General features: G+C 40.8%; 1 long non-coding RNA gene across 1 annotated transcript in view; it reads right to left on the reverse strand.

Moving 5' to 3' along the window:
- Positions 1-25,432, reverse strand: part of LOC116216753 (uncharacterized) — a 49,005-nt gene that overhangs the window by 996 nt on the left and 22,577 nt on the right. The window contains exon 2 of the long non-coding RNA XR_014883910.1: positions 813-982. This is a non-coding gene — a long non-coding RNA (uncharacterized LOC116216753). The remainder of the gene's footprint in view (positions 1-812; positions 983-25,432) is intronic.

A 25,432-nucleotide genomic window follows, 5' to 3' on the forward strand; every position in this document is an offset into this window, starting at 1 on the left:
AAATATTATTCTAGCAACTCAATTTGCTAAAAACAAATGGAGTGGCATTAAACTTGTGGGACATCTCTCTCTGGCGTCCCAGCACCACCAATCAGCTGCTCACCTTTCCATTTGAATGCCATGAAGGCAGAGGTACTGCGTTCACTGTTATAGCAGATGACTTCATCCCTCCGAAATGACTTTAAAAGATTAGAATTCATAGATTATTTATTAACTCTTAGGGAATGTATTTCCAGAATGGGAACAACACATTGCATCAATGTCTAGTTCCTCAGTTTAACTCTTTTAATTAACAGGGAAATGTGTACTTCTGTAAAGCACAGCCTGCATACCACTGCACAAGGCTTTTTCCTTCGTGTTTCCTTTTTAGTACAAAGCCTTTGTTCCTTTATACTCATGATAATAACAGTGATCATAACACTGGAGTCATCTTGTGATAACTCATAAATAACCGTTTTCACTAAAACAAAGCTGCTAGGCAAAGCCACCCAAGCAGGCAGCACAGCTGTGTCACTGACCCACTCTGATAGTGAGCTCTGATTTCACAGGTTGGCAGAGAGCTTTGTGACAGAGGGGCACTGGCAGCTTAACCCAAACACTTCTGCTGCCCAGATAACAAAAACTGCCTCATCAAAGTCGATGACAGCAGCCACAATACACCCAGAATTGTGATCCCTCCTTGCTGAAATTTTGTAGCAAATATTTCCCCTGTCAAAGCCTCTCCTTGGTTCTTGGATAGTAAAACAGCATGCCTTAGAAGTGGTAAAAAAAAAAAAAAGAGACACGATGAGCATAAACACTGTGTTCCAGACCTCCAAATCAGGTGTCACTCCAGACGAAATATAGAGCCATTCGCAGCGAAGAGGAAGGACTTGTCCCAGCAAGGCTGAGCAGAGCCAGGCAGCCGAGAAGCCAGGAATGTCACGTCCTCCTGTGGGGCTGTGGGATGACTGCGTGGTAAACACAGCTCTGGATGGCCCTTCTGTGGGAAAAGGGGAAAATGAAACTCAGCAGGCAGTACTGAGACGTTGTGTGTTGGCCCATACAACAAGGTAATTCAGGTGCTGTCAGGACACAATATCACCTTTAGAGAAATGGTGATCAAGGTATTGTTTGGGGTACTGGGTTCCTAGGGGGGCCTATTTTACAGGGATAGTGAAGAAATGAACCATTTCTAAGCCGCATATTTTTACATTTTCGTTATTGCTGGTGATTTTAAGCTAGGTTATATGCATCAAGCTTAATCATTGAGCTTTTAAAAACATGCTTTATAATGCATTTAGGCTCAGCATAAAGTGTTATTACATGCCAAGATGCTATGGGACCACCTTCACCTCAGTGTTCTGATTCATTAAACAGCCACACTTGCGTGGTGCCATCCCTCAGTGATAGGGCATCTGTCACATCCATTGGACCTTTACAGCATCTCTGTGGAAGGCAGCAAGGCTTCTACAACAAGATTTGTTCTCTTAAATAACAGTTCTGTTTTTAAACTCTTGAACTTCACATTTTTAGCTGTGAACTCAAGAGTGAATTAGTTATTGGGAATTGCCAAGCTGGTCTAACCACAAACTGCTTTTGAGCCTCATCAAACAAAGTAAAATGCTCTACTTTTATATCCCCAAAATTAATTTGCTCTTTTATATGGAAAAGAGGTTTTATTTGAAAAGGTGCTTTCACAATTCACTAAAAATTTTGAAATGGATGATCTTGTTCCAGAAATTCTCAGCATTCTACATTTCCTTCTTTTTTTGGGGACATATGATTTTTGCAAGTTTGGACAATGCTTTGGTCAGGCAGCCAAGCAGCATCCCAATTAACCGAAGAGCTGAAAGCATCCATGAGCTATTCTTTGCTGGTTGCTACAAGTGAAGGCAGCTGCAGTGCAGAAGAAGCTTAATTACAACTGAAGAAAGACAACTGTGGGACCTGGTCCTGCCTATATAAACCCTCAGCATTCCTCTGGGCCAAATTCTGAAATCCTTTTACACAGTATTTTGTTTGCTCACGCTTCCTTTATCTTCCAGCTTGAATTCAGAGCATACAACATAACGGCTGTTGAGGTGGAGTTATGGGATGTGCTGGGAAAGCAGCAATTTGCATGTTTAATTAACTCTATAATCAGGACACTTGGGCAAGACTTTTTCCAAGGAAACATTCTTCACCTGGAAGTGTGCCATTGTCAGAAAGAGAAACTGTCTGTAGAAACGCACACACTTCTCAAGGAAGGAATGGCAGCTCGGCCCTAAGGGAGTGAAAGGGCCCTCCTCCCTTCCCCCCAAAATTCACAGCTGAAGCTTAGGTGAAGGCATTCTTATTACAGCTAAGACAACAGGAGATTAAATAGGATGAACTGATCGGCTATACTTCTTGTAAAGTTATCCCCAGAGATGAATGTACAATGTTGTTATGGAGGCTGCAGTGGTGTCTGCAGCGTAACTAAGGCTGACAGACTGCTTGCATGTGGGTGGCTGTCTTCTTTCCAGCTGTGACCAGCTGAATTATATCACCTGTCCCACTTGATATATTAGGATATGCCCAAACTCAAGATGCATGTTGCTGCAATAGGGAAATTAATGTCCACCACTGGAGGCAATTAATAATGATTAGGAGAAAAACAGCAGGGTTAAATCTGTGCATTTAACAAAGTGTTCATACAGTTTTTTTATACTATACTTCAGCCACTGGGTTCTCTCAAATTTCTACTCTTTTTTTGGGGGGGGAGAGGGGGTGGAGGGGGAAACAGGACAACCTTATCTTAATGTGGAAACTTAGCTAAAATGTCAAAGTTATTTCAGTGAGACATGTTTATTCATTAGTTAATTCCAGCTCTGGCATGTGGAAGAAAGCATCAAACATGCCTGGGTGAAGGATTCTAGAGAGAAAAATGTTAACATTCACTTGTGTCCATTTTCATTCAGAACAGCACAGCTTGACATATTCATGTTTGAAGTCACCAGCATCTCTTTGATTTCTGGGCTCTCCAGCTAGTATACTAAAACATGGCAGCAAATTGGCACATGGAAAATTTGCAATGCTCAGTTTAGTGCAACTCCTTAATTACCATAGAAAATGGTGAGTGATGGCTTATTAATTTCTCCTTTGTGGCCAAAATGCGATTTCAGATATGAATTCTGGGCATGTAATAGGCATAGGATGCTCTTGCATATTTTAAATCTCCGGATATAGGAAGCTTTGTGGGTGCAGTGCTTCATGAATCTCTATAAGAAAACACGAAGCCTGTATGGCCAAGTGCAGGCATTCCAAACTCAATGATAGATGTTTCTAAAATTTCAAGAAATCACTTTCATGTAGTGATTTCATGACATTCCATAACAATGGGATTCCTTAATATTCCTGAGATTTAGAGCAGACACATACACTCAGATCTTTTATCTCTTTGGTTTTTTTATTGCCTTTTTTCCACATTTTCATAACTTCTTTTGAAGCTACAAAGATAGAAGTCTAGAAAGAAAGCTGCAAACTAAAACACCAAGCCTTGAAAAAGAACATGCTAATCATGATAAACTAGGAAGAGTCTACAATGGAATGCATGATAGCAGGAAAATTAGTTTCTTACTCCTAAGTTCCACCTCAAGTCAACTTTCAGGATCAGGCAATAATTTCCATTAAAATTGAGGGATGAGTATCATTGATTTCACCAACCCAATAGCCATTCCCTCTTGGTAGTCAGGATGGGGATGACGATGGGGAAACTCATACAGAAATGCTCATAACCATTCATATTTTCCTTATTAAATACATCTTTCCAAGCTTCTTATGTGTTAAGAGTGTTCTGGAACTACTTCTCCACTGTCATGTTTGCGGAATATGGTAAGGTCATCTGCAAAATGGTGCTAAGTTTGTCTTAATCCATGTGTTTAATACTCTTTTTCTTCTACTTCAAGCTCAGTACAAATATAATGCAGAAGCACTCCTCAGAATGAATGAAGACATTGGAGGTTCAGTACTGGTGTGCAGCATAAGCCCTGCAAGTTCATCAGATGCACACGGCCCAATTTATTTTCTGCAATATGAATGACAATATAGAAATACTCATAGAATCACAGCATGGCTTGGGCAGGACCTTAAAGACTACCCAGTTCCAACCCTTTGCTGGGGGCAGGGCTGCCACCCACCAGCTCAGGCTGCCCAGGGCCCCATCCATCCTGGCTTTGAGCACCTCCAGGGATGGGGCATCCACAGCTTCTCTGGGCAGCTGTGCCTGTGCCTCACCACCTGAGTAAAAAATTTCCTCCTAACCTCTAATCTGTCTCCCCTCTTTCAATTTAAAATCATTGGCCCTTGTTTTATCACCATTAGACTGTGTAAGTAGCTGATCTCCCTCATGTTTATAAGCTTCCTAGTACTAATAATTGATAAGGAGCAGCATGTTTGCTCATCTGGAAGTATGAGAACTGTCTTTGACTAGAACTGAAGTGGGATGCTTTTCAACTGAAATTTAAGAGTTAGAAGGAATGTTATTTATTACTGTGAGAACATCAAATTTTTGGGGAGATTTTGCATGCTTAGCTTGTTTTCACTGGATCTGCACAGGTTTTTAGCTTAGATTCATTTCTGAATACAGAATTGTCAGAATTCCTTCACTTGCTGAGGAAAAATGTACTTCTTTGGTGTTTATGACAATGGATCCATACAAAATGTACTTCACTGAAAATAATAAAATAGTCAAGAAGTAGAGAGAATTACTTAAAACATATCAATTTCTTGAACAATAATACAGGAGTTGAAGTAAAAATAGAATATGAAGAGGTCATGCAGAACGAGCTAGGCAGAGACAATAGATTCACTCAGCAGACATGACACCACTCTCATCAACTTGAGCTGAACAGAGCATTTGCTATTAGATACAGAATCCTGCATAAAACATGGTGGTAATGACTGCTCTGAATGGACTCTCTTGTGAAAAGAGAAAAGTATTAGCAAAACAAATGGGGCCAGTACAATTAATGAATATACCAATGTTACGGTATAGCAGTATACAATTAACAAATATACAGATGTTAAGGTATAACAGAGAGCTTGGCTATGATGTTATTACACCAAAGCAGGAAACAGAAATGATAAGTACACTCACCTGTAACCTGGGCTCACAAGGGAAACTCCAGCAGAGTGGATTTCCAGAAAAGATCCTTCCCCACTGGCAGTCAGCCCTTAAATGGGTCTGGGAGAGGTGCAGCCAGGCTCCACCCCTTCCTGCAGCACAGGTGAATCGCCTTCACCTGTGCTCCCATGGCTGACTCAGTGCTCGCCTCAGGTGATCAATCAGAGGTTCAGGCCGTGATTCAGCAGCCCCATACAGGGGCCATAAACATTATTTCAAGACTGAGAACAGAGATACTAAACAAGTCATTGCCTCTCCTGTGAGAGAAAGGGTTGTCATAAGGGTTTCCAGATTCATATTGTTGACTGTCCAGAAAAGCAATGATCATTGATGACTGTAACAATACTAATTAAAGAACATATCTATTCTGTATAGTAATGAAGAAAGTGACAGAAAGGTGACATAAAGGCAGACAGAAACTGGTGACAGAAAGGCAAAAAATCATGAAAAAAATACACCTTTCAACTGTATGAATAGAAATCTTGGATTGCTTCAAGTATCCTACCTAAATATCTGTAAATCTTGGCTTCCTTGCTGGCAGGGCAAAACTACCGGGAAAAGTTGTGTAAATCTTAATGTGGATCCAAGATCATAATGATTAATAATAATAATTAAAATAATAATGAATTTAACTCTACTTGAGACCAATTGGTCTCAGGGAAGACCTGGCTTTTGTGACAGCTGTCATCACAAATCCATGGGTTACCTGCTTTGTCCCAAGAACTACATTCTTCATTTGCTGAATTTGCCTTCAGCGTACAAATGAGAGCATAGGCAGGTAGCTTTTCTATCTGAAAGTTAATTTTCTCTGCTATTATTATTTTGACTTAGTTGACTTACAGCAATTATTTATGCAGACCTATCTCACTAACCTAATCAGTTTCAACACATTTTTTTCTCCAGAAATCAACCTTGGGTGGCAGGAGAAAAGCTATTATTTCAGATGCTGCTTTATTGGATGACAATAACAAGCGTATAGGGAGTAATTGCTCAATCCTGTTGTTGGTTTTTTAAGATATGAGCTATAGCAGGCTGGGTTGGACCAAGAAAAGGAGCAGACATCTGTTCACAGGTCCTCAGGCTATGTTTTCTTGATCTTTCCTCATCACAATGCCTTGATTTAAGAATAAGAAGTGCTGTGTGCAGCTGGAGAGTGAAAATGCTGATATTTTTCTCTTTGTCCATTGATCTGAGCACTGCCCTACATGGATCTGAAGGGTTTCAGTGTGTCTGACAAATCCCAGTGAAATTGACTCTCATTTATCCTGTTATTTGGCTATTTATTGTTGCCCTTTTCTTCCCTGTGGGCCTAGATGTGACACACAGATTCATGCTAGCATTTTCAAACACTGCCTCTGCAGCTGGGTTAATAGCAAGATGGTCAACTAAGAAGCCTGCTTTGGGAAGATTTTTTTTATATTCTAAAAATAAAATTTGCCAGATGTTTATTTAGAAAGCTGGTAGAGCAGACTGAGAGTAATTCCCATTTCTGCAAGTGGAAATTGGAATTCACTATTACTGGGCATTAAATGTTTGGATGCTTTTCCGAGGTCCTTAAATCTATTTCATTTCCATGTTGACAGAGATATTAGACAGCTGTTGGAAAATCTGTCCCTTCTTCCAGTGCTGCAGCAAGAAAACTTTTCGTTTAACTACTGGGAGTCAATAAAACCCTTTAATGTACTAATCAGTGCCGAGTGAAGTGAAGGAAAGTATAAGAAAGAGTCCTTTCACTTCAATTTTGTGCGAAACATTGGCTCTTTCAGCTTACTGCTGTCACTGCTGGCTGTATTTGTGACAGACTGGAGGGCTGAAGCATGGTTCTGAACGGTGACTCCAAGGACTGGATGTGGGATCAGCAAAAGGTTCTGCTTTCTGCACACTTGGGATGGAGCAGGAGATTGTCCCTGCACTGCCCACAGGTGGGTAGAGACAACTGGACCCTTTGTGCAGGATCTGTGACAAGCCACTCTTTGGGGGTTCAAAGGGGTGGTATGCTTTTTTGTGGTGTTTCTGCAGACATTGCTTTGTGCCCATCTCCTCTCTTGCTAGCAATCAAGCGACATCACTATGGAAACTGCTTGCATGGAGGAATAACATTAGGGGAGGCAGTCTGTATTGTTAGCTCTCCTTAATGCAATATGTGTCTTAGTCTTTTCTCCCAAAAGTGGAATTAGTGTCTGGTTTTGCTCTTTATGGGAGCTCTTATCCCAGCTGTTCTGCTTCCCCACCTCCCCAGGCCATTCTTTCTTGACACCTGATTTTTCTTTCTCCTCACTCTGCTCTCCGGGTGCTCACATCCTTGCTCCCTGGGCATCTGACACTGCCAGCTCAGCTCTCCCCAGCTGCTCCCTTTCCTCTCCTGCTCGCAAGCTGTGTTGACATGATCCAGGCACACTGGTGCCACTGCCCTTAACAAAAACAGCTCTTCTTTCCTTTTCCTTCTTCGTATGGCACAGAAGGAGGCCCAAGTGGAGCACTACAGTGATGTCCTCCACCTTTTTCCCAGCTGCTTCATCAGAATTTCAATCTTCTGAAGAATATATAGTGTCTAGGCAGCTGACAGCACGGCTGCTCAGGAAAAGGACCCGGCTTCATCCCAGCTCCAATGCAAGCTTTCAGTAGGTTGTTGAATGCAGAGTTGCGCATTCAGTTGCCCTCTTCAGATGAGAGAAATCTGAGAGAGTACATTATCATCCCTTTCAATTCAGAAATACATAGCTGAAAAACTTTGTACTGGTGGTGACTCCTGAGGATGACAGAGCTCACTTGTTTCTCTTCCAACCTTGGCCCTCAGTGGTGCCATGCCATAGTTCCAAGCCCTTGGTTAGCTATCTGCAAAGCATCTATAGCATCCATTCCATAAAAGAGCACCAAGAGGCTGTGCAGTTCCAATCTCCATGGGGGTAGGACCGTAGAATTTCATGCATTCACATTTTGAACAGAGTTTATAGGGATATTTTATAATAATTGTCCAAGCAGATGCTTGGTCCTCAAAGTCAGTAATCTAACAGCATGCAAGAAGTAAAAAATATTTTCTGCTGGTGTAGGCAGTGAACACACCAGCACTCCGACATGAATGTAAACACTTTGCAGTTGTTTGCTATTAAAATTTTTAAATCAATTTTCCAATAACTTTAAATACTTGGGTAAAATCTTGTAATAGGTTAGGTAATCATTTTAGCTTTTATACCATTATGTGAATTCAGGCACATAGTTATGCTAAAATCTTTCCCACTTGCATACCTCTTACGCAGATTACAAAAGGAGTGTGTTATAGACAATAAAACCCAGAGGGATGTGGGGGGTTGACAATTGTCTGCTATGCCATTAAGCACAGAGACAGTGATGCTGGCCATTGCTTAGGAAAGGAAAAACAACAAGTTTACGGTTCCTCATTTCCCATGGCAAACAGATTGCTTATTTTAATTTTGAAAATAAAACGATGGAGGCGATGTGGGTCTGTAAATAAGAGTGTGCATCTCAATTTTCTGCAAATGCTTAAGTGGTTTACATCTGTTTCCTCCCAGTTGTATTTCTCAAACATGAATTTCCATTTTAAAAAGAGTCATAAAATCACTACTGTTTCTCTGTGGATCTATTAGCAATAAAATAGCCTACAGAGGTTTGCACAGCCATGGAAAATGTACAGTGATAATAGGCTGTCCTGCTGTTACATGGCTTATGCAAACTTTACATTTATCACTGCAGAACCATCTATCCGCAGGGTTGGAAGACAGCAAACAACTGAATAAAAAAGACCAAAAGAAGGAAGATGATACAGAAAGCTCTATATACACATCATTAATCAGACATGATGAATTTTCAAACTTGAATATATGTTTTCTCAGAGCCAACCAAGGGAAAAAAAACACTGGTCACAATCTGAAATGCAAAGCTTTACATAAAATTAACCTCCTTTTCACTGGTTTTGCACTAAGAGACAGAGAAATAAAGAGATAGACAGAGGAAGAAAACTTATTTTCCTATCTGTCTGTTAGCTTTCATTTATGGCACTCTTGCTGTCCAAACACTAACATCTCATGGAAAAAAACTTGTGGGCTGTCTGATACGGGAGCCACTCAGTAAGCAGTGAAAGTCAAAGTGTCAAGAGTGTGAAAAGGCAGGATCCTTATCTAAACCCAGGAGAATCTCGAAGCTGTGATGACCCATCCACCAGAATCAAACACACCATTTTTCATAGCCAGCCACAAAGCTGTTGTCCTAATTTGGCATCCACAGCCAGGCAGGGATTTACAGACTGCTCAGCCTGAGCAGGAGAGGACCCTAGGTCACTAAGCCCTAAAGAAAGCTGCAAGTGACAAGTGTAGGATTATAGCTGGAGATCTCCAGAGATTTGCCACCACACAGAAGATTAGATTCAGACTGTCCAATTTCTGCACAGCCCAGGGTGGGCTGGAAGGTTCTCTGAGGCAGCTGGTGCCCACTACCATCCTGATCGCATTGTCTGTTGGACAACTATGCGTCCTGCCCGTGGTCACCGAGGAGAATGGCTGGAGAACCATCAGTCCTGCTCTTGGCCACACTGCGACTGCTTAACATCTTCTAGAGGAATGATAGGCTGTGGCTCCTACAGAAGAAGGACATAGAGATGAGTATCTCACAAGAAACCCCCATGAGGTTGCTTCTTGTTTGCCTCACTCTAATACAAATATATATCAGGATGAAAGCAACTGGCTGCCCTAATATGGGTGGCAGACAGCAACAGCGATATCATTGGGTGCTTCTTAGCTAAAGGGTAATTCAAATCAGAGAAAGAAAGGGGAAGAGGGGACAAATAAAAAGGGAAGAAAGTGGCTTCTGAAGAGTCAGTAAGATTGGTAAGAAATAAAGCTTTTCCACATTTGGATAGATTCCTGCCATTATTTGGGCTGCTAGCTTCAGAAACTCAGATAAGCACTCAGAACAGACACACATCAGTCTGGTTGCCTAAACAGTAAAAAAGTGAATAAAGAGAAATGATTCCTCACGGGAAACACAAGACATATATGAGACTTTGGAGTCAAAAGCAAATTGTCAGAAGCTTATTTTTAAAGGTCTGTGTGCTAGCTTCTCTTTTGCATAAAAGCATCATCATTTTCTCTCATCAGAGATCTAGAGAGAGGCATGACAGCAGCCTCTATTTCTTGTAAATGATACACTGGAAACACAGGACAGTGTTGATGGACTCATAGTTTCATAAAAGTAGCTCTGTGGGTGAGTTTGGTCATATAAGGCCATCTCAGTGCAAATGTCTTTTCAAGCTGAATGTGTGCATAGTTGGAAAATTTTGCTTTGTGTCCACAAGTTTGGCTGCTGACTGTTTTAGGAGAGATGCATAACTCTTGGAGGTGGTGAAGCACTTCCAGATTTCAGGATCAGGAAAACAGCTTCAAACAACTCCATCATGCTGGAAGAAGCTACTTTCCTCTGTCCTCTCAGATGATAATTTTGCATTTTTTTTGTGCCTTTAGGTGTCTTGAAGGTTTTTTTCTTCATCTAGCTCTTCTGATGGGGCCAATGTGCAGTGAGACAGCTTCATTATTTCAGAGAATAACTATTTACCCAGTGACTTTTAAAGGTAGAGTTATTGATTGCTGCAGTTCAGCATGAGGACTGACCATCATCCCTTTAGCGCCACATAAATCCTTTGCTTTCCTTCAACACTGAGACTCATACCAGACCTTACATCTGCCAGTGATCCACGACTAACCCTGGCTTTACAGATTGGAAGGAGTCATAGTCTGCAAGTTAGGCAATCCAGAGCATTTCTCACATTCCCAGGAAATATGAGGAATCACTTTCCTGAGGGAACATTCCTTGATGCAAATGAAACCATGGCCACGTTGTGGCTCAAGCCGTGAAGGCAGGATTGCAGGTCCTGGTTTTCACTTTGTGAGCAGATGCCATGAAAATTGCATAAAATCATTTCTCTTGTCACTTTGAAGCACAAGGATACCTTTCTTGTTTCAGAATGCCAGGCAGCTTTAGCTCTATATTGACCAGGTAAATATAACATTGCTGATGTACTGAAGGGCTCTGAAGCACGCCCATACAAAAGTGGTGTGGAGTTTCTGATGGAGGTACTTGCTGGAGAAGACTTTCCCATGTATGACTGGGAGGATTTTTTGCTCTGGTAAGGAAAAACATCTAAAAGATTTAACCTCTGAAATTATAGTATGATATTCTTAAGATCAGACATAAAAAAAAAAAAATATTATTCTGAAAGACCTAAATAGAAAAGCAGGGACAGACATCCTAAGAGAAGGAAAAAATGATAGCATGACATTTGTCAAAAAAACATTAACAAGTGTATGGGATGATGGTGTTACTCAGTATCTGGTGATTTCCCATCTCAAACAAGGCAATAAGCAAGTGCTTAGCAAACATCCAGGGAACACAGGACTGCTTTTTGGGTTAAAAAGCAGGGTTATGATCTTGAGCAACAGGGTTTTTATTACAAATTGCCTTTTCATACTTGACTGTTATTAAGACTGCCATAACATTGCATTAGAGATGTTAATACAATTGTTATGGTTAAATTCCAACTCAACTTTAAGTAATAAATATGTTCCTGTCCAAAATATCCCTTCAGCTTCAGTTGGGAGAATGCGTGCACTCAAGCTTTTCTGCGCACATGGAAGGACTGCTCAGTTCAGCCCTGAGATGGCCACTGTTAAGAGGTGTTTCACAACTTGCTGGATTCTCAGTGGAATGCATGAACATCTTGGGAGAACTTCTACTGGTGAAGACTGCCTATGAGCCCACAGGTGCCAGGGCACGGTTGGAACCTGCAGGCACTCCTGGCTGCAGATGGCTGAGAAAAAAGACCCACTTGAGCTACTGAGGTAAGTCCAGCCATGGAGACAGTTCTCCTCCATCATGGGGCAAGAGGGAACTGATGAGTGCCCATGGAGAGCCACCACCCAGAGAAAGAGGATACGTGCCAAGTGACCTGACCATGAAATCACGTCATTTCTAAAGAATCATTCCTCATTTCTCTGGCTTTTTAAGGTCATGTCATGGAAACTTTTGTAAAGCCTCCTGAAGAGAGGAAAATCCTGGGTAAAACACCTTAAGGGTCACTCAAAGCAGTGAAAATATCTTGCTGCTACTCAACCTCACTAAAAAAGCAAAACTCAGTGAGATTCTGCAACTCCCACTGGCAGCAGCTCTGTAACATCATCACTGATATGAACCGTAGGACAACGTTCTCCCTGCTGACAGCACCCCATAAATAAAACTTCTACTCATTACTAAAACCTGAAAAAACTTAGAGAAGAGGAATGTCATGTGCCAGAATATAATGATATCACCCATCTGAAAACAAATGCTCCTATTTTTTTTCTTCATATTGCAGACGATATTGAAAAGACCCAGTATATACCATCAGTAAGGTTACATATATTTAATTTTTGTTTTTTTTCTCCAGGAATCTTCCCACTTTCTAGAGTTACTGAATGCCATAGAGGAAAGGAACAAGTTTAAAAAACAATTAGTAGGACATGTGGTGCTCATTCTTGGCTGAAGCTGCACATTCTCATCTGCCTGAAAATACTCAGCAGTCGTTCATGAAAAATGTTTTTAAACTAATGAGCTATATTTGCATTCCCCTTAGAATGGATTCAGAATTTTTCATCTACAGTGCACCATGAAAAATGGATGTGTTTTTCACAGAGGTAATTTGAACATAAACCACCGCATCAATGGAAGACAACCTTTGCAGAAACTTTTTAACTTAGCACATTCCATTTGTTTTCGCTGGGGAAGGTCAAACTTGTGTGAGAGATGTAAATTTCATGCACAAACCTAGATGCTGATGAGATTTGTTTTTGCAGATAATCTGCAGCAGAGAAATTTTTCATAATGTCACTGCAAAATAAATTAAAATGTTCATCTTCATATGGCTGGTTCCATTGCATTAAAATAAATGTTGCAAGCTCATTTAATTAGTATAGTTAGGAATGTCTCTTCCCTGCTTCACTGACTCTCCAAATCACAAGTTAATTTGTCAAAATCAGACCATTGTTTTTCCTTCATTCTTCATTACTGAAAAGACAGCCCCATTTAAATAAATGTTTATGCTACAGAGAGCAGAGCGGTGAACAACCCCAAATATTTTTCTAAGGCAATGTTAGAAAAGTTTTGAGTGCAAAGAGCTTTTGTGTGTGTGTGTGTGTGTGTGCCTGTGTGTATTGTTATTGGATATTTGACTAGCTAGCTGGAAAGGTACAAAATTGAGCAGTCTGCTGTAACTGATGATGTTGCGCACACCATCTCTCATGCCAGCGGCTACATGCACTTGGAAGCAGTTTTCTTCTCTGTTTTCAGAGACAAATGATGACAAAAGATACAACCTCTATAAATTACCCTAATCAAATCATTCTCTTCAAGAACTCTTGGTTAATCAATTAGTCAGTGTTCACAGTTCTTATGAATATCACTTCAAAGCTTCCCATAGTGTTGCTCTCTTCCAACAGCAAATATTTACAGCATTTTATTAAAAATAAATAAATGAAAACAATTGCACATACAGCAAATAGAGAACTTCTGCAACCATACGGAGACCATTCATACAAAGCAAACATTTTAGATTTACAAATATCACTGACGTAGCAGTTACTTGAATTTCTTTTTTTATTAATTGACTCAGTTATTACATACACCAGGATATTTCAGAGGGCATGATCACAAATAGATAGAAAAGACCACTAGATCATCAGCTGAGCCCCATACTAACGCATTTTTACACTCTATGAGGCAGATTTTCCTTCTGTGGCTTATACTGCAGGACTGTTCTCCAGCCTTCTGGAAAAGCCTTTTGACCTTAAGAGGGAAAGCAGCTACAGCTCACTGCTCTCTTCCTTCTAACTGAGAAGATTCAGAACAAACCACTTAGAAGATTCCTGTGATTTTTCTTATCAAATGGAAGATTTGGAGTTTGGTTGTATTGGTTTTCTTGATTTTTTTAATTTTTTTTTCTGGGGGGGCGGGAGGATTTTTTTTTTTTTCTGCTTATCTCTCTTCCCCTTACTGCTTTCTGTGAGTTATCTGGAAAAGGGCAACCTGGAGCAATAAAGAGCACACTTTGCTCTTTGGCATAGTGGTATTTTAAAATGATATTCAAAATAAGTACCTAATATGAATCTTATGATACCATGAGTGAGAACCAACCCTATTTTCTTTTAAAGAGCTTCAAGATGAACCTTGTTTCATTAATAAATTATGTCATTATTGGAGAAGTTTAATTGCAGTGATACTTCATGAATTCACAGTAAAAGCATGCTATATATTAATGGTTGGCATACTGACTATCAGACATGGGAACTCTCATGAAATGTGGAAAATAGACACACACAGTTGTTAGGAAAATCCCTCCATGTCCACCAGAGGAGCTGAAGAGAATGCAAGATGAGGAGAGGCCCAGTCTTGGGGTTGTCCTGCTCCACGGTAAGTTACACACGGAAAAATTGTTAAGGAGCGCCTCATTCAAGGAGGCAAAAGCCTTGGTGCATGCTGGGAGCTGCTGAAGGCCATTTCCACTCCCACAGATGTCTGGAAAAGAGGATAAGGGGATGGTGTGAAACTGTGAACAGGCTGCCCAGGGAAGTGATGGAGTCACCATCCCTGGAGGTGTTTAAGAAATGTGTAGATGTTGCACTGAGGGACGTGATTTAGTGGGCATGGTGGGGATGGATTGATGGTTGGACTAGAAATCTAGAAACTAGTGGTCTTTTCCAACCTTAACAATTCTGTGATTCTGTCATTCCATCTCTGTTCTGATTTCATGCTCCAGGCTCAAACCATGCCTTGAATCCCACTCAGAGGTCCAAACAAGGCAAGTCTTTTCCTATGACCAGCCATTATCCTTCCACTGGGATACAGAAGTACTAGCCACACTGGGAGCTAACTGAAGCTTTTGAGATTCAGGCTAGGCCATGATGCTGCACTGTTTCATGGCAACAAGAATCCCTGCAGGTGAACATAGGACTGGTTATCTCCACTGACAGGCCAGGTCTCTCAGGCCAGACCTCAACTGTATTAGGGAAAGAGAAATAAATGCTGGGAGCAATAAGTCTTTGCCCGAAGCAAGGATACAAAATCTCTTTTGCTTTTCCACCTATATGGAAGATACAGATGATGTCTGTTCAACAGAAAGAAAGAGACATCTTCAGCTTGGAAAGCTAATTTTCTCCCACTCCTTTCCCAGGAAAGAGTCTGCCTCTGTTATAACAGAAATCTTGGTTGGCTTCAGTTGATTCAGTTGCACCAGGAAATTCGACAAGAGTTTTTGAGGAACAACAAAGATTTGTGAACCTTTCCCATCATTGCCTGCCGGACTTAGCCATGGAAACAGATTCTCCATCATCACATGGACAATGCATAGGAGACAGACTCGTCTCCTAAACAGATCTGTGCAATAAAACATGACAGAAAGGAACACAGAGTACAACCCTGCAATGCAGGAACACATCTTTACTAAGATCTCAGTCTTATAAAAATTCTTAATACAATTCAATAGAAATTTATCATTTTCACAGATGCTGGTCCATAGAATCATACCTTCCTCATGACTTTGCTGGCCCCCTGGATCTAGCTACAGACCAGGGAGGGTTGGGAAGGTTTATTTCTGGGATTTATAAAGTTTTGCTGAGCCATCAGCCTTGCTTATAATCACCTAAAGCTGCCTGTCCTTGAGACCAATGTTAGCATTTCTGGGGAAATAATTTCTCACACTCTTTCTCCTTTTTCAAGTCACAACCAGAGATCTTGGTCTTTGAACACTTTCAGTGTGGAGAAATACTAAGGTGTATTGTGACTAACGTATATTGACATTCTCAAAAAGTGCCTCAAGAGAATATTTGTGAGGCAAATGGCACAGAAAGTCAATGAACAGGTGTGACAACCTACTTTTGTCAGTCTCTATCCACATATGCTAACAGAGATGCTGCAGAATTCTCCAAACCCACATCTTCACTATCATGCATCATGTCAAAAGCTACTGCTCTCACTCTTCTACCTATTTTCATGTAGGCAAACTCAGAAGGCAGTACCATTAGCTTCCTTTCTATTCATGACCTGAGAGCAATCTCCTTTCATCTGTGGGAAGCGTTGCTTTCTACCAAGATAAAGGCAAGGCTGCACATAAGTATGTAAGTAAACTGCTCCGCCAAGGAAATGTGAGTTAAGCTGCCTGTAATAAATACATTTATTGGGTAGACAATAAAAAGTACTGAAGAGTTTAAAATAAATTCTGAGTTATTTAAACTTAATTTATGACCAGGAAAATAAACCTTCTCTTCTACCATTATTGTTTTTTATCTGGGCCATCAAATGTCACACCCTACTGATTCTGGATGTAAGGTCACTGGAAACAACATATCAGTGGTGTCAGCAATACAAATCAAGTGAAATTCCCCTAAAAATAAAAATGTCAGGAGTAAAATAATAGGCAATAGTTATTTCATGGTATGAAAGACTCGTAATATATCAAGAGTTCACCTTTTCCTATCTTTATCATATATCACTTCGAACGTTAAGTACATCTACATTTCATATATTTAAATATAGACATTGTATCTAGCTAAAACAATAATATCAAATAAATGCACACTGAAATGATAGCATGGGTTTGGATTGATTTTTTGAACTGCCTCCTAATTTATATAAAATGATGAAGCAATGTCCCTGTGTATAAAACACAGCATCAGTGGTGCACCAGCTTTCCTAGCTGTTGCTTTCTAAGAACCTCTTTCTGTATTAATAGAATATAGGAATATAAAGTAGATCTGCCTTTCAGGCCCTCTGGGTCACCCTTCATGAAGACAGGACAGTTGCAGGAAGCAGCAATGAATGCTGCTAGGATGGCACCAAGCAGAACATATTGTGGAACTCCTTTGAAGTTCCTGTGTAGATGAACACATCTGCTTCTGCTGAATTGTCTTTAGTACAGACAGGGATTTCCTCGGGCTGTTTGTGACTTATTAAATGTCTTCCAGATAGCAGGTTACTAATTTGGCTGGCATCACCATGCTGAATTATAACTAAATATGCTGAATGCTGTGTGTGAGGCTCATGCTAGGAATAGCCATGGCCATATCGTTTGCCTGATAGTGTGTGCCACTCCCATTGCACCAGGGAAGGAGAAGGAAGGTGCAGGATGTGCTCAGACTGCTGCTACAAAACAGCCACAGAGTTTCAGCTCCCTGTAGCATCAGTCTGCCAAGAACAGGATGCAGTGTTGCCATGAACAGCTCTATCTTTGAGATGGCTTTTCAGACAGCATTAATAGCTATTTTTTTTCTCCCATGTACGTTTCAGTGGCGTTTGTACAGGTGTAAGTACTGCTCACACATTACTGTGTGAGTAATGCTAAGAGGAGGGCTAAGATGACATCCAGCATGGGACGGAAAGGGGACAAGAAGGTCAGGCAGTCAGGCCCAGTAAGTTTTGATGGTAACTTCCAACCAAACTTTTCTATTCTATTCTATTCTATTCTATTCTATTCTATTCTATTCTATTCTATTCTATTCTATTCTATTCTATTCTATTCTATTCTATTCCATTCCATTCCATTCCATTCCATTCCATTCCATTCCATTCCATTCCAGAGTTGCCCCAGCCCTTGCCTTATACATGAGCATAGAAACATGTTGGCCACGTTGACGTTGAGGATGCTCAATCCTATAACACCACATGTTGGTGGTAGAGTATTGGGTGAAGACTCAGATAAGTGAAACTTGGCAGATTAAAGGTCAGTCCTACCGGCCATCTCCTGTGCATGGTCTTCTGGCAGGGCTGATACATTATGGCATCATGTGGAGTACCATCTGAAAGGCACATCACCTGGAAGCATCAGGAGAGGGAGATGCAGCTAGGAAGGCAGGCAGCAGAGACACCAGAAGGCACAGGTGACAGATCATTTCTCTTTCAAAAGAAGCCTATGCAACAGATTCTGTAATGTTTCTTAGGGAGTGCAGAAGCACTTTGGCAATATGTGGATTGCCATTCTGACCATGTCTTGTGGCAGCTATCACCACAGACATGTGACTCCTGGGTGGCAGCTCTCCTGTTCCCTCCAGCAGCTTCTTCTGAATATTGGTTCAGCATTTTTCTCAGACAGTGGACCTGGGTCTCGTGACAGAAATTCGTTTTAGCTTGAACCTGTAAGGTGTATTCCCCAAAGCACACCTTAAAAAAAAAAGAAAACCTGGAAATGCATTTTCCTGTTTTATTATTTACATTATGGAAGAATCAAGATACTAACTTTGATGAACTGTGTGTATGGCCCTTTTCATCCCTTGTAATACTGCCAAAACATTGTCCTAGGCATGAAAAAGATGAAATATTTCTGATGAGCACAGTTTTATCATGTCAGAAACTCTACTGTTCTTCAGGATGATAGACTTCTTTGATTCTGATTCTGATTCTCTCTCTCCCGCATTAACCTGCTGTGATCTCATCAGGAAAGCTGATTCACAAAGCTGAGGTTAGAGAGAATGTTACTTAACCTAATAACTAGTCTGACAAGTTTTTAAATGTCTTTTAATATTTTCTCCTCGGTTGTGTTCTCATTCACATTGTGCTGATAGCAGCTGAGTAGCAGTAGGCACAGACACAGCCATGAAGTCTGTGCTTTCCTTCCCTGTATACAAACATATTTAAACTCCAGAGCAATCTGTGAAGCAGTCTGATTTACTCTGCCTGACCTGCAAGCACACCCTTTCTTTGTGCTTTTCTCTGTGAGACATTTGAAAATCTATTTATAGCACAAAAGTAAGGTTACCCATGCTGCGGGGAGAAATCCTGGATTTATCAGCAAGGGGTTCAAGAACACAGCCAGACAGACAAGATCCATGGGACTGCACAAATATACATCTGCCTTGACCCACAGAAACCGCTGCTGGGCTCACTGTGTGATGCAAACCCAATGCCTCTTTCCTGGCTAAACTGAGATGCCTAAAGTGACTCCACTTGGTAACTCTGTCAGCAATCTGATCACAATGATTAATGGTCATTCTGGTCAACGTGGCATTTAATTCAGGGTCACAAAAAAAAAAAAAAAAAGATAAAAGGTCACCTTCCCAACCAGCCTCTATTTATCTACGGATTTTTGTTATGAAAGGAATTCATCTGATGGGGTTTCCATAATCAAGATGTTAATTATTTATACATTTGATAGAAAATGAGTTCATACACAGATTAAGATTGAGCCCAAATTGCTAGCATGGGTCACAGAGATGTAGTCTGATCATGAGCATCATCTAGATTGACAGGGCTGAGCCCAGGGAAACGTGTGGGTTTAAATACATACTGAGCCTGGTGTTACACGCAGCCAGATTAACTTACAGCAAACGTAAATTGAAGTCCAAAAATAAATCTTGTCTCAAAGAAAATATTAGCTTTTGTGGCACATTTATTGGCACGTCTGTCTGCAGGAAGGCAGCCTGCTGTCATTCATTTTCAGATTCAAAGTGGCAGAAATTTGAAACGAATAATGATACAGCAGTTTTATTCAGTCTCTGGAAGTTTGAGGGGAACATTGTCAGCCTTTAGGCACTGAATTTCAGTCAGAAGTAATTTCCAATATTGCTTCATCCTATTACTTGTAAATTCAATACAATTAGAGGCATATTCAGTTCATTACCAAGTTGAGTTCTTGCCTGGTTTTTTCAGCCTGTTGCTTTTTCAAAATGCTTTATTAAAAACTTGTGCGGCTGTCTCATGTTTTAAAGGAAAATAATATCTCACAACAAATCATTTAATAAGATAATGCAGCCACACTATACAGAAAAACGACAACATAACCTCAGTAGAAGTAGATGGAGAGTTAGAAATAACCTATGCTTGGGGGCACGTATATTGAACTTACAGTTGAAATATCTCTTAGCTGTATTTTCATTCAAGGAGTGATAGGACACCTGAGCAAAATGTGAAAATTATTTCACTACATCACTGCTGTTTTGTTCTTTCTGCTGTTTCATCGGCCAGTTGTCAAAAATTGGGTAGCCATGAGCAAATGTTTCCATTCCTTATGATGTGGAAGGGACCCATAAGGATCATTGAGCCCAACTTCTTTAGTGATGGGCTACAGCAGCCCTCAGTCAGGCCCTGCTCAGTGCAACATCCATAGATGCTGAGGGCAGTTTTTCCATGGGTTAGTAATAAAAGCAACACTACATTAGCCGCAGGATCCAGCTCTGCCCGTAAGCAGCATTAGGGGAATCCCACAGCCAGGCACCAGGAAGGGTCTCTGGAGCTGACAGTCTCACAAACAGTTTTATCTGTACTAAATGATTTTATAGTTATTATTTATTCGTTTCCTTTTTCTTACAGGCATCATCCTTTAGGAAGAAGTACCCACCTACCTATCTATGCATGTGAGTTTTTTGCCCTTTTTGTTGTTTGTGGTTTTGTCCTTTCCTCCCTTTTTTTCTCTTCCCCTTCTTTGTTTTGCTGTGGCTGTTGTCCCATCTTAAATTTTCCTCTGCTGCATTTTTTCAATTCTTGTTTTAGTTTTTCTCCCACTCCTGGCTTCAGTCCTGTCCCTATTTCTTCTCATTAAAACATCACAGTTGAGTCAGAGACAGACAGACAGACAGAACCACCACGGGGCTTTTAACTGCTATTCCTGAAAGGCCTGTGGGAAGCTGAGCCCTAAGAGCTAACAATTAGGGCCACTGACAGATCGAGGAAAACAACACTAAATCAGTTCTATGTCTTTCAAAGTACTCTGCAGCCATAAGGGTCAAAAACGCCATGGATTAACTGCTAAAAAAATAAAAATAAAAATGTTCATTAAAGTGAGAGTATGTTGTTTAGAGTACATAAATGTGTAGGCAGGCTGAGCCCGTGCCAGTGCCACCGTTCTGCCGAGATAGGAATGGCAAAATCCTACAATGACAGCACAAAGCCTGAAGTGGCCCAATACCCACAGCACAGAGGTCTGGGGCTCCTGTCACCCTCGGCGTGTCTCAGCCTGCAAGTCCATCAATCCAGGACACGGTACCAACACAGACACGTCCCTGAGAGGGCTGAAAGGCTGACAGGACAGTGCTGGCGGCATCTCTGGAAGAGTAGTTACTTCTTGGGTCTTTCAGAAGCCACAACAGACAGATAAATCAATCACAGTCTAACCATGTCTGGCAGTGGACACATTTGTACCTCATGGGTGAAAGTGAATTGTCTTCTTGTTTGGTAATACAGTTGTTTAGTCCCAAGATCAGTTTGCCAGTTTGAATCAGAGCAGATTTCTGTAACTCAGCACTGACTGTCAGAGCTTGAGTGAAACAAATGCTTCAGTCTTCTCTGAACTTCTGAGTATTCTGACCTTCAGAACTCGTACCATGAATTTTTCAATTAACCAGCTCATAATTAAATAAAGAAGTTTTAGTTGATAAAGTACCGTTATGCATTCAGATGGCACAGGAGTTTTAATTATATGTAGATTATCCCTAGAAACAGCTCAAAAATGGGCTCCTTCCTCCTACATGGCTTCACGGGTCCCTCCTGCCCCACAGCCTCTTTGCTGCTGCCACAGCCCACCCAAATGGGGCATGGCAGTCCCCATGACAAGGATTTGGGAAACTTTGTCCCCGCCCTTGGCCCTGCTGGGAATGCGCCTTCCAAAAGGAAACTATGACACCACCTGCACTATGGGGTGCTCCAAGATGGGCTGGTGTATGTTAAGTTGTTCAACTCATGGCCTCATGTTCAAATGGAGCTCAATCCGTCTTGTTCTGGAGACTGCCCAGCACAAGGGCATACTCAAGCAATCGCTCTGGAGCGAGGCAGGGAGGGATTGCCACTGGGTATTTTTGTGTGAATGGTACTTGTGAGAAAAGCTGAAAGAAACCTTGAGACAAAGGAAAAAATGGGCATTGCTCAAACAAGAACGGGGAGATGTGACATTAGCAAAAGTAGATTTCTGACTGAATGCTGCCTGAAGCAAGTATGCGGCTGAAAAAGAAGATGCCCTCTCCTGTTATTTGATTCAGCTTTTCAACAAGAGTTTCTGGTTTCTGTGTAAGGGGATGGCTGGCCTGCAATATTGCAGAACCCACGAATTTCTCCCTCTGACAGAAGCAACTGATGGAGCTCTCAGTCTTGTTTCATCATTGGTCCCAAACACCCGGGGACATCGGTTTAGATTTTAACACGTGACTATTGAAGGCATACAAAAATATAAAGTCCAGAGCAGTCTTGTCATTTGCTTAAGCAGAAAGAGCTTTCCGTTGTATATGAACACGTGGCTGTGGATCACTACCAGACTGCATCAGGAAAAGCTGTTTGCCGTAGAAGTTTATCATTTCCTTCCCTTAAAGGTGACCACCATGAGAAATACAACTACAGAAAACTATTTTTTGGAGAAACAAAGCACTTGGAGTTTTTCTAAAAGCTCTCAGGCCACTTCCTCAACACAAATCTTTCTTCCAAATGTAGGACCTGATATACAACATGAAGCCATACCTCCTGCTCCAAGTCTAAATTTAGACTCTTCAGAACTAAAAGAGGAAAAAAACTATTCAAGAGGAAAAAAATGTATAACAATGGTCTTTATTTAATTTGACATATCCTACTTCAAGTACTTCCCTAGCAAAATCCTTTTGTGTTCTTCTAAGTAGGACAGTTTTTTTCTTTTGTATAATTCAAGTGTGGCATTAAGTGGAAGCTGCCCTTTTAAAAACACACACAGCACAAGTAGAAAGATAAGACAAGTCTGAAACAACCAAACTGCTTAATGCTGCAAACAGAGAGGAGGAAAGAAGGGAAGGAAAAAGAAAGTCACAGGAAAAAAAAAAGTTGCACGGTATTTTGCTGATCTTTCTTGGATTAGGATACATCTAATATTTATCATGTTGCCAATATTTTGACACTATCATTTAAATATCTCACTACTGAAACAACCTGAAAAGAGATAATGTCATATTAATAAGCATAATAACAACATAAGATGCCACAAATCAGTTCCCTTGTCTGTATTCCTTCTGTCAGCATTTTGTCTGTATTTTGTTTCACTTTGTGGAAGCGTGGGAATGGGAGCAGGATCAGCTGCTGCTCCGACCTGAAGGCATAATCACAAGTTTGGGACACAACAACTGACTGTGGTGGTGCAACCAGCAGATGGTACGATCAGAGGAAGAAAAACAGTCTTAGAAACAAGCGAATGTGTTTAATAACAGAGAGGAACCCAACTCCAAAATATAAGTCATATTCTGTAATGGCACTAAGTGGAACGTTTTTAAAACATTTCCAAGATGTATTGCTTGATTTTTAATTCCTGAACTGTGCATATAGCACATTTGTTTGATTTAGTGTCTAAAATAAACTTGTAATACTTTTTTATTCCTGCTAGCACTGAAACAATTAACACAGCAAAGGAGGAACATCTAGGATTCCATCTTCTTACCCAGCCCACCCTTTAACAGTGCTCTGACATGCAATTCTGGCTGTGCAGTTCAACTTTGCCCTGAGCTCTACATTTGCAGCCTCACTGGTAGATGTTAGGGAAAATGTCTTCTCAGAAAGAGTAGTGATGCAGTGGAACAGGCTGCCCAGACAGGTGGGGTCATCATCCCTGGAAGTGTTAAAAAAGCATGTATATATGTCACTGAGAAACATGGTCAGTGGGCATGGTGGGGATGGGTTGATGGCTGGACTCAATGTTTTTTTCCTAACTGAATGATTCTGTGATTCTATGATTCTATGTCTCCTGGTAGCAAGAGAGGGTCTAGAGTTTTGCTCTGTTAGGAGGAAGAGAATGCAAACACAATATTCCAAAACACAGGCAGCTAAATAATGTGATAATGAGCTTTAGGTGGATCTCAGAAGTATGTGTATACTTAATGTAAGTATATGTTGGAGACAAGAGGTGAGTGAGACTCTCTAGAATATTTACAACACAGAGATGACTGATCATTAGATGATGATGCCTGGGGAAGGTGTGGCCATAAAAGAAGAAACAGATAAAAGGATCAGCTAATAAGCAAAAAGAGGCACAGGTTTGCTTCACTGGGAAGAGGGAGGTGTATGAAAACACAAATGATGAGAAGAAGGATGTTCAGACTCAGCAGAAGAGGGAAAGAAGTAGCAAAGAAAGAGCAAGGATGACCCATAGGAGGTTGCGTGAAAAAAAAGGAAAGTCAGAGGACTGTGTAGGTGTTTCTGCTCATATTAAGAAGAGGAAACAGTTATATAGGTACTCATATCTAAGAGCAACAATGTTCTGTAGGGCTGGAAAACATCCTGACGAGAAAAAAAAAACACACTGGCTGTCCTCCATGGTCAGCCAAACAGTACTGCCATAGTCATTGTGATCAGGGCTGGCTGCAAGGTGAAAGGACCTGGCAGTCAGAAATGCTGAAATGAATGAAGTTACAGGTGGTTCTCAGTAAGGCAAGAGCAACAGTAAGACTCAAGTGGTGAAACAATCCTATACCTTATGGGGCAGCGCGTTGAACAAGGTTCTGAGATTTGCAGTACAAAAAGGGCTTCACAAAAGGATGAGTGTTCTTAGGAATGGACTTCATGTGAGTATCTCCTAGGATGGTGGTATGACGGACAGGAGTTTTAAATTAGAAAGTGGGGGAAGAAGGTTGAAAGACTCACTTGATCTTTATGCCTGATTCTAAAGCATGGGGAAAAAAAGAAAAGAAAAGGAAAAAGATAAATGAGATTATTGCAGTGGGAAATAGGACACAGAAGGGGAGAGGAATAGGCAGCAAGAGAATATAGAAATAATATTGAAGAGAGGAATAAATGTCTGCATGATAGAAATAATGAAATTTGCTATTTAAAACTGGATTAAAACAGAGAAAATTAAGAGAAATGCTGTGCATTAAGGCCAGACACATATAGGAAGTAGAACCCCTAGTCCAGAACAAAAGAAAAGGATAATACAGAAACAATAGACACATTAGAATAGTAGTCTTGTCTCAGACAGAGACATTGAAAGATATGCATTATTTAAAAAAGAAGGGAAGGTAAAAGGCAGTGAGGTAGCAATTCTCATTAGCTGATGAAGTAGACTGAGAAGAAATAAGAATTGATTGCCCCAGTAAAATGCAGAAACAGACTAAGGCAAAAATTGCTTTCGGAAGCCTGAATGAGAAGCTATGTGGGAATTAAAACAGGGTCTGCTTCTCACTTAGGTAGTTGGATTTTGTTATGGCTGGAGATTACCACCTTATTAGCAGAAACTAAGGAAACAAGTAATTATAAGTGTTTCAAATTCACTACGCCGTAAGCAATGCTTCAAAATGCAGAAGGACGAACTATCCTTGCATGAAAGGGCTACATTTCCACAGC

The sequence above is a fragment of the Meleagris gallopavo genome, chromosome 6 (assembly GCF_905368555.1).
Source record: "Meleagris gallopavo chromosome 6, MGAL_WU_HG_1.1, whole genome shotgun sequence".
Lineage (NCBI taxonomy): Eukaryota > Metazoa > Chordata > Aves > Galliformes > Phasianidae > Meleagris > Meleagris gallopavo.